At 37.5% G+C, this 9,361-nt stretch overlaps 1 long non-coding RNA gene across 1 annotated transcript; it reads left to right on the plus strand.

Annotated features, from left to right (window-relative positions):
• Positions 1-266: 266 nt before the first annotated feature.
• Positions 267-2,025, plus strand: LOC111552623. The gene is made up of 3 exons (XR_002734686.1): positions 267-311; positions 815-1,001; positions 1,879-2,025. It is a non-coding gene; the product is annotated as an uncharacterized LOC111552623 (long non-coding RNA).
• Positions 2,026-9,361: the final 7,336 nt, after the last annotated feature.

Raw genomic sequence — 9,361 nt, forward strand, 5'->3', positions numbered from 1 at the left:
CCAAGTGATTTCATTGTTCAGTTCCCACCTATGAGTGAGAACATGTGGTGTTTGGTTTTCTCTTCTTGTGATAGTTTGCTAAGAATGATGGTTTCCAGCTGCATCCATGATGAGTTACAAAGGACGCAAACTCATCCTTTTTTATGGCCGCATAATATTCCATGGTGTATATGTGCCACATTTTCTTAATCCAGAATCTTCACTTTAAAAAGTTCCTGGGTGACTCAGGTACATTAAGTTTTGATTAACACTCACTCGCTTAGATCATCTGTATAAACTTTAGCTCATACAAGCAAACAAGCAAAAGACAGGTGAGGAAAAGAGAAGGAAATCTTCAGATTAATGAGTTGTCAACTCCTTTAGGTTGGGAGAGACATGACTATGGGTTTTTTTCTCCCAAGGGGCATGATTTAACTAGGTATGAAGAGGGGCTAGGTAGGTAGAGTATCAGGTGAATCACTTGAAAAGATTAAAGATCTCTGCAAGAAGGAAAAATTGGCATTTTAAGTAGCTTTTTGATCAATTTGTGGCTACCTGAAACAAAAAAGAGCAAATTGGTGAGAGGTAATAGAGTAGACATAGAGGGAGCATAATGCAGAGGCAAGCTGCATCCTTCTCATTTTGTGGGGCTGAAATTCCTGAGTTTCTGTATGGCAAGAAACACTGCTAGAGATAGCCAGGGTTGAGCCGCCATTTTGCTAGGGCCCTCCTGCAGAGTGCTGCCCTGTAAGCAAAGGACATAGGAGGTGGAGGTGGGAGATAAGGAGGCAGGAAATTGCTCAGTCAGGTCCAATCTTGTGCTTCTCCACATCAGGGAACTCTGTGATGAAGAAGTCTCTGCATGACTCTGGGAAGAATGGTCCTGTACTCGAGTTTGAGTTTTAAGCTAGGAAAATGGCTAATAATTGAAAATGATGGAAACACTATGGAATTTTCTTTGTATGTCATTATGAAATTGCTGTGTAACAAAGAACCAAGATCCAAAATAGCAAGCTTGGGAGGTATGACTGCAGAAAAAATTAATCCCATGATAAGAACCAATGGGTTGAAACTGTCCAGTAAATGTTGCTTAATGAAATCCAGGAGAGATTATAAACATCCAATGAAGGGTAGATATTATTATAAAAGTAGGCCGGGCACGGTGGCTCAAGCCTGTAATCCCAGCACTTTGGGAGGCCGAGACGGGCAGATCACGAGGTCAGGAGATCAAGACCATCCTGGCTAACACGGTGAAACCCCGTCTCTACTAAAAAATACAAAAAACTAGCCAGGCGAGGTGGCGACACCTACAGTCCCAGCTACTCAGGAGGCTGAGGCAGGAGAATGGCCTAAACCCGGGAGGCGGAGCTTGCAGTGAGCTGAGATTGGGCCACTGCGCTCCAGCCTGGGTGGCAGAGCGAGACTCCATCTCAAAAAAAAAAAAAAAAAGATATTATTATAAAAGTAATATTGAGAAACAACAAAAATATAATTTTCAACAATAACATACTGAAGTATGATACATCAATATAATCGAATAAATATTATCATGAAGAGAGAAATAATGAAGAGATGCACAGAAGACAGACACATTATTAAATAAATGTTCCAATGGTTTTGTTGATATGCACATTTACATTATCTACACTTGTTTAGGAGGACAGACTTAGTAAGATATAACAGATGACCAGAGTGTTGGATTTTGTGAATAATTTTTATTTTGTGATTTTTCTTAGCTACACTTAGTACATTTTCTTTCATGTATTTACTCATCCTGTAATTAGAGGAAAAAAGATGATGCTATCTATCCCCAAATCTCCTGCTATCATTTTACCCCTGACCTATCTGTTGAAGAACTCTTATGTGTGCACATAACTGTTCATAATTTTGTTCACAAAGAGTTTGTGTGCTACAGGAAGAGACGAATAAGAAACAGAAGATCAGTCAGCGCACGGGTAGATGACATCTGTGCATCCCATTGTGTGAAAAATAATCTGCTTATTTTGCCCTTTGTTCTAAAATAAGTTCATTACATAGGCTATATCATGACTGCTTCTCAACATCTTTATGTATAAAGATGCTTTATATTTACAGAGCTGTATCTGATTTGCTTTCACTATTCTAGTTCTGCAAACAGCAAGCCTAGGTGATTTGACCCTGCTTTCTGTTTTATCAATAAAACTTCGTCTCCTCTCTTCTGTTTCTCTTTGCAGGCAATAAGACAGCTGTGTATCATCTTTGATTGCTGTCAGCGTCGGGAGTGTTCCAGGCTAAGTGGGCCTTGGAAGGAGCTGAGAGCACTGCTCTACGGGGACTTCAATTCTGAACCTGAGGGAGTCATGATGACCTCCCCAGAGTTTTTTCTGCTTTGCTAGGTTTGCCCATTTCCCAAATTTCTAGATTGCTATCCCTACACTAAAGGATTACATTGTCAGAGTTGAGACCATGTTGAGCTTTTCTTTGCATGCTCTACCACACCTACCGCAGTCTTTGGCATATGAGGGGCTAACTTGGTGTGAACTGAATTTCTATTATGTGAAAACATTAAAAGCATTGAAAATTCATGTGACCCTGCACTAAAACAGATAAAGTTTAGCATAAAAATGTGGGGGTCAAGAATAAAATGGAGAGGAGATTATTATAAAGCAAGGGTACAGATAAGGTTTTTACTTACATACAAAATGTTTTGCTTTTTTTTTTATTACCTCAATTTGGTTCTGTGTCTATGGCTTTTATTCAAAAGTTGAATCCTTCAGAATCATTGAGCTATTATTGTTCCCTATCCCATGTAAAGAAAAACACATCTAGTAAGAAGAACTCAGGAATGTAAGTTAAGGGAACCGGTATTGTCACAGGGTCTCCATTACTTACTTTTTTATGTTTCCTCACAAATCATAGATACTGAATTTTGAATTGCCAATAAAAAAGAAAAGAAAGAGTAAAACATGGCTGTACAGCAATACTTATAATACTCTTTAGATAATAGACTTTTAATCAACCTATGTATTATTGATTTCTGTTTACATCATCTCCAAAAGCGAATATGCAGGAGGATTGGAGTGAACAGAGACAACCCATAAAATTTGCTCTGCATGACACCACTTGTAAGCATTTCCAAACCCATGGGGGCACTGGAAATTTACACTTTGTTTTTAACTATTATTCTCTTATTACTCTTTCTACCGCTTTCTGCAGTGGTGTTTCCAAAACCTTTGCTCTCTTATGTCACTGTCTGTAACCAGCATTCCCTAGTAAAACAGTTAACAGCAGAATGGATGTGTTTGCATTCTGTGGTTCTACTGCCCTCCAGGCTTTAGCTTCTCTTTTCCTTCTCCACTAATTTCAGAATGTGCTTCTGAGGATCCCTGCTCCTGGATTCACTGTGTTGTGTGGGCAGATATGTACATAACGGGCTGGTAATGAAAAGGGGGACATGGAAAGCACTCAGGAAACTGCTCCTAATTCCTCTCAAAGCTACCTTAATCTAAGCATTAAAAAAAGAGAGAGAGAGAGAGAAAAGGAACAGAAAGTGCTCCACTTCCAAAGGAGTAGAGCCTATTTACCCGACACTGCACTTTCTGTCCAGCACTCTCCCACCTCCAACCCCTGCCAATTATGGAGGCCTGTTAATGACTCTCAGACTTCCAAAGCTTGTTTCTAGGAGATCTCCCAATGCTTACACACTTTGCTTAATGCCACATGGTTTCATGCCCCTAGTGTCATTTCACTAACCAACTGAGAAGTGATCATCCTAAAAAAGAAGAGTGCTTTAAACATGGTACCAAAGGGACTGACAGAGCAAACGCACAGGGAAAGGTGTTGCTTATACCTCCAGGGATACTAGACACCAAACAAAATATTGGACATCGACAAGAAACTAATGAGAAAGAAGACAAACATGTAACATTTCAAAAAAGAAGAGAGTGGTGAATAAATTTTCAAAGAGCAACAAACCTGTATGTGTTAGTTAAAGATAAACATTTATACGGAGTGTTCTTGGTCTAAAGAGAATTGATACTAAGGGTAGAAAGCAATAAAATAGGGGAAAGGGCCAGGCGCGGTGGCTCATGCCTGTAATCCCGGCACTTTGGGAGGCCAAGTCGAGTGGATTGCCTGAGGTCAGGAGTTCGAGGCGAGCCTGACGGACATGGTGAAACCTCGTCTCTACTAAAAATACAAAAATTAGCTGGGCGTGGTGGCAGTTGCCTATAATCCCAGCTACTCCGGAGGCTGAGGCAAGAGAATAGCTTAAACCGGGAGGTAGAGGTTGCAGTGAGCCAAGACAGGGCCTTGGCACTCCACCCAGCCTGGGCAACAAGAGTGAAACTCTGTCTCAAAAAAAAAAAAAAAAAAAATTAAGGAAAAGGGGAAAAAGAAGAAGCAACCTTTTAATTTGAGACATTTAGTTATTTGTGCTTTTATTATTGACATTTTTCTTCACTTTCAGAATTCAAACCAGAGCAAATGAACAGGCAGTGCTGTATGCCTCTCCATAAAATGTTATCAATTCAAATCTCTGTTGAAGTTTCCCTTTATAGTATATGGGGTAAAAATGATTAGTAAGCATACAAATAGTTTAAACAAAATAGAAAGGGAATGTTTATTCTTTACTTGCCAAGATTACTATTTCTTTGTATAAGTTAAGCAGACAGCAGACAATTGACCAACTTAAAGAGAGTATTTGCAACATGTCTCCCAGATAAAGGGATAATAGTATCCCTCATTTTTAAAGAACTCTTAAAGAATAAGGAGAAATAAAAAAGAAAACAATATAAAAATGAATAAAGGATATGAACAGACAATTCACAGAAACGATATATGATGTCACAAATAGCTGAAGTAAATGAAAAGATGTTCAGTCATACTCATAATAAAAGAAATGCAGATTAAAACTATACCAATATGTCATAAGTAGAGTTATTTAAAGTATAATAACATACTCTGTTGGCAAAGCTGTGGGAAAGCCGGAACTCTTACGTATTGCTGAAGTGATGCAAACTGATTCAGCCCTTATGAAGGCGAATTAGGTAACATCTAGAAAAACAACATACCTGCTTGTCTTTTGAACTTAGAGTCCTACTTGTAGAAATTACCTTAAAGATATACCTCCAATAATATGAAAATATATTTGCAAAGGGTCAGCATTATTTTTCACTGCAAAATATTAGAAACAAATGATAAAGCAGAGTGGTTCACACTGTAGGATGATTTCAGTTAACAATAACACATTTTTTCAAATAGCCAGAGAGAGGTTATTACTGAATGTTCCTGAAACAAAGAAATGATAAATGTTTGAGATGATGGATATGCTAATTACTCTAATCTGATCTCTATGTATTACATGCATTGAAACATCACTATGTACCCCGTGAATACATACAATTATATTTGTCAATAAACATTAAACTAAAATTTTTCAAAAGGGAGTGGTTCAACAGTACATAAGAAAATATCCTTGTATCTTCTCCTTTGTTCAAAAAAGAAACATAGGAAAGAAATAAGGAACTAATAACTGGAACTTACTGGGGTGAGGGGGCAGAAGGCACTGAGTGGAAAAGATAGGAGGATGGAAAAGGATGAAAGCAGTAAGTGGCACAGTGACATGTCTCTGAGTTTACATCTTTGAACACTTTCGGCTCTGAGATTAAGATAAAAACCCACATGGAATATATACAGAAAAGAATAAACTGAAATATATTTTAAATGACTAACATAAGTGTACTGAAGAAGAAAAAAACTAATGCAAATTACTTCCAAATATATTATTTGGACTGTACGTCTTCAGGCTAAAGGAAAATAGGAATGAACAAATATTGAGCTCTGGGCATAAGTTCCTTTTCATAGAGGTATGGGTAAGCAATTCTGGCATTACTGTGTATTCTAGAATTGTGAAAATAAGCAAATGGATTGTGGACATTGGGCGTCTTATTTCTCACTATTGGAGAAGGCCATTATAAATATTGAAAAGGGAAAACTGTGGTATTTAATGGGAAATGGAGAAATCAGTAGGAATTCACAGTGCTTATATACATACTACATATATAAACTCACATATATCTATGTCTTATCTCTTTTCACTGAGAGAATCTACAATTAATAATACCCTTATAGCAATAAGCACACCTAATACTTAGCTCTTGGTTTCTAAATCCTATGTATAAAAAGAAACCAGGGATCTTTCTTTGGGAAATGGCTGATTCTAAGGCTGGAGCTGGAAAAATGCAAAATGAGCCTGGATCAACTTGTCACAGAAAGTAAGGAAATACTCAAAGAATGATGGGGACTTGTCAAAGCTAGCTTAAAGAAACTGACACTGAACAGACCTCAGAATTATCATCCTGGTTTCATTTTATTTAACCACCAAAACAAATAATGACAATAAAAAAATATAACCCATTGAGTAAAATAGGAATCTGAGTTCATGGTGATAAAAATATTTTTTAAAAACTGAAAAAAACTATTTTTTATAGTAGCAAACCAACCAATAAATATAGAAGAAATAAAATATTGAGAAAATCACTATTAAGAAACCACCATATAAATAATTAATTCAGGAAAGTATCATTTAACATGTTAAAATCAAAGTAAAAGCTTGAGGAACAGTGAGATGTTTACATAATTTCAAATTAGCTACCCCAACAGATACTAATTAAATAGAAAGGAAAAAATAGTAACCTAACCATGGAGAAACCTGGCAGACGTGAGGAAATCAAAGCTACCAGCACTAGTAATAGGACAAAGCAAAATCATTATGTCTCCGGATAGAGTCCCCTAAAAATGACACAGTATCACCTCTGCACTTTTTTTGCCCCAAATTCATTATCTGAATATCAACACGAGCAAACATCAGACAAGCCCAAATGGAGAAACAATCTACAATATTAATTTCCTGATTTTTAATATTTGCACTATGATTATGTAAGAGAATATCCTGATTTTAGGAAACATGTAGTCAAGTATTGCAGTAGCCAGTTTTGGATGGCTATAAATACCTGAGGCTGGGTCCTTTCTAAAGAAAAGAGGTTTATTTTGGCTTACGGTTCTGTAGACTGTACAAGAAGCATGGTGCCAGCATCTGCTTCTGGTCAGGACCTCAGGAAGCTTTTACACATGCTGGATGGAGCAAAAGAGAGAGAGGAAGAGGTGCTGGGCTTTTTAAAACAACCAGCTCTGGCATAAACTAATAGAGTGAGAACTCACTCATTACTGGGGGAGGGCACAAAACCATTCATGAGGGATCCTACCAGACTACCACAACTCCTCCCACCAGGCCCCACCACCAACACTGGGAATCACATTTCAACATGAGATTTGGAGGGAACAAATATCCAAACTATATCAAATATTTACAAATTAAAAAGTCCACTATGTTGGTAATTTACTCTCATAAAGTTCAGAAAATATCTGCAGGGGGATGTGTGTGTGCATGTATATGTGCATCTGTACATGTATAGAGGAAGAGGGTAAAGGAAAAGAAAATGTAGTAAACATCTGGGTTAAATATATATTGGAGTTCTGTATACTATTTGTGTGACTTTTCTGTACATCTGAAATTACACAAAAAGATTTTTTAAAATAGAAGACAACTTGAACATGTTACATCTCCTTTTGCAATTTTCCAGCAGCTTCTATCAGAAAGCTTAGTAAGGACAGAGAAGCTCAACGCCCCTGTCTCACTTCCTACCCTGGACCTACACTGCAAAAACACAACAAGAACAAAATGTGATTAACAATGTGTGCCAGCGGCTGGCAAAAAATACCATCTCCTCCAGTTGCCTCTCTGCTTCAGCATAGGGGAGGTAGGAACAGAAAGGACCTCTCCCTTCTAGATTACGTTCTTCCTGGCTAATAGTGCAGCTTTTCCTAAGTGAACTCCCTGCCTCCTCAAAGAGGGAAAATTAGCCTCATTTCTACTAGGCTATTTCCATTTTAAGTGTTCCCTAGTTAAAAATCTACAGGTTTCCCAGTGATACTCACTTAACACTTTCTTTACATAAGTGAGGCAGCTGTGGAAAAAAAAAAAAAAAAAAAAGAATAAGAATGCCAGACCTTGTTTCAGAAATTGTAAAGTCGTGTCTTTGTATCCCTGCTCTGCATTCATGAGCTGTCTACCTTTGGGCAAATCACTTGAACTTTTTAAACTGTTTCCACATCTGTAAAACTGAGCATCCATACTTGTTGCAAAAATAAAATATAAAAATGCACATGAAACACTTTATAAACTGTAATATACTATATGCCATCATGTCTAATATGAGTGTGTCAAAGAAAAAACCTCATTTTCTGATTTGTTTTCTCTTACGGTCACTTTTTGGTATTGTTAAGGGAAATGGTACTGCAAGTCAGGTGTTCTAAACTACTGGCTCTGAATAATCACTTTGGAGCTTAAGTTGATCTTTTTATGTCAAGAAAAAAAGAAGCAAATCACAAATTTTATAACCATAAGCACTATACTTCTTGAGAGCCAGCTTCCTCTCTTCTCTTCTCCTAAGAATGGAACAGGTTTTTGCACACAGATATTGCTCAAGGTTGGTGCAAAAGTAATTGCAGGGTTTTGTTGGTTGGTTTTTTTGTTTGTTTGTTTGTTTTTAGTGATCTTCCCAAAGTGCTATTTCTACTGCACCCGGTTGGAATTTTCTTTTTTCTTTCTCTATTTTATTTTAGTTTTTGTATTTTTTTCATAAGTTACTGGGGTACAGGTGGTATTTGGTTACATAAGTTCTTCAGTGATTCATGAGATTTTGGTGCACCCATCACTAGAGCAGTATACATTGCACCATATTCATAGTCTTTTATCCCTCACCACCCTCCCACTCTTCCCCCTACATCCTCAAAGTCTGTTGTATCATTCTCATGCCTTTGTGTCCTAATAGCTTAGATCCCACGTAACAGTGAGAACATATGATGTTTGGTTTTCCATTCCTGAGTTACTTCACTTAGAATAATAGTCTCCAATCTCATCCAGGTCACTGCAGATGCTGTTAATTCATTCGTTTTATGGCTGCATAGTATTCCATCATTATATAAATATATACACACACACACAGACACACACACACACACACACACACACACACAGAGCACAGTTTCTTTATCCACTCGTGGATTGATGGGCCTTTGGGTTGGTTCCACAATTTTGCAATTGTGAATTGTGCTGCTATCAACATGTGACAGTGCAAGTATCCTTTTCAAATAATGACTTCTTTTCTTCTGGGTAGATACCCAGTAGTGGGATTGCTGGATCAAATGGTAGTTCTACTTTTAGTTTTTTTAAGTAATCTCCACACTGCTTTCCATAGTGGTTGTACTCGTTTGCATTCCTACCAGCAGTGTAGAAGTGTTCCCTGATTGCTGCATCCATGCCAACATCTACTGTTTTTTT

The sequence above is a fragment of the Piliocolobus tephrosceles genome, chromosome 3 (genome assembly GCF_002776525.5).
Source record: "Piliocolobus tephrosceles isolate RC106 chromosome 3, ASM277652v3, whole genome shotgun sequence".
Taxonomy (NCBI): domain Eukaryota; kingdom Metazoa; phylum Chordata; class Mammalia; order Primates; family Cercopithecidae; genus Piliocolobus; species Piliocolobus tephrosceles.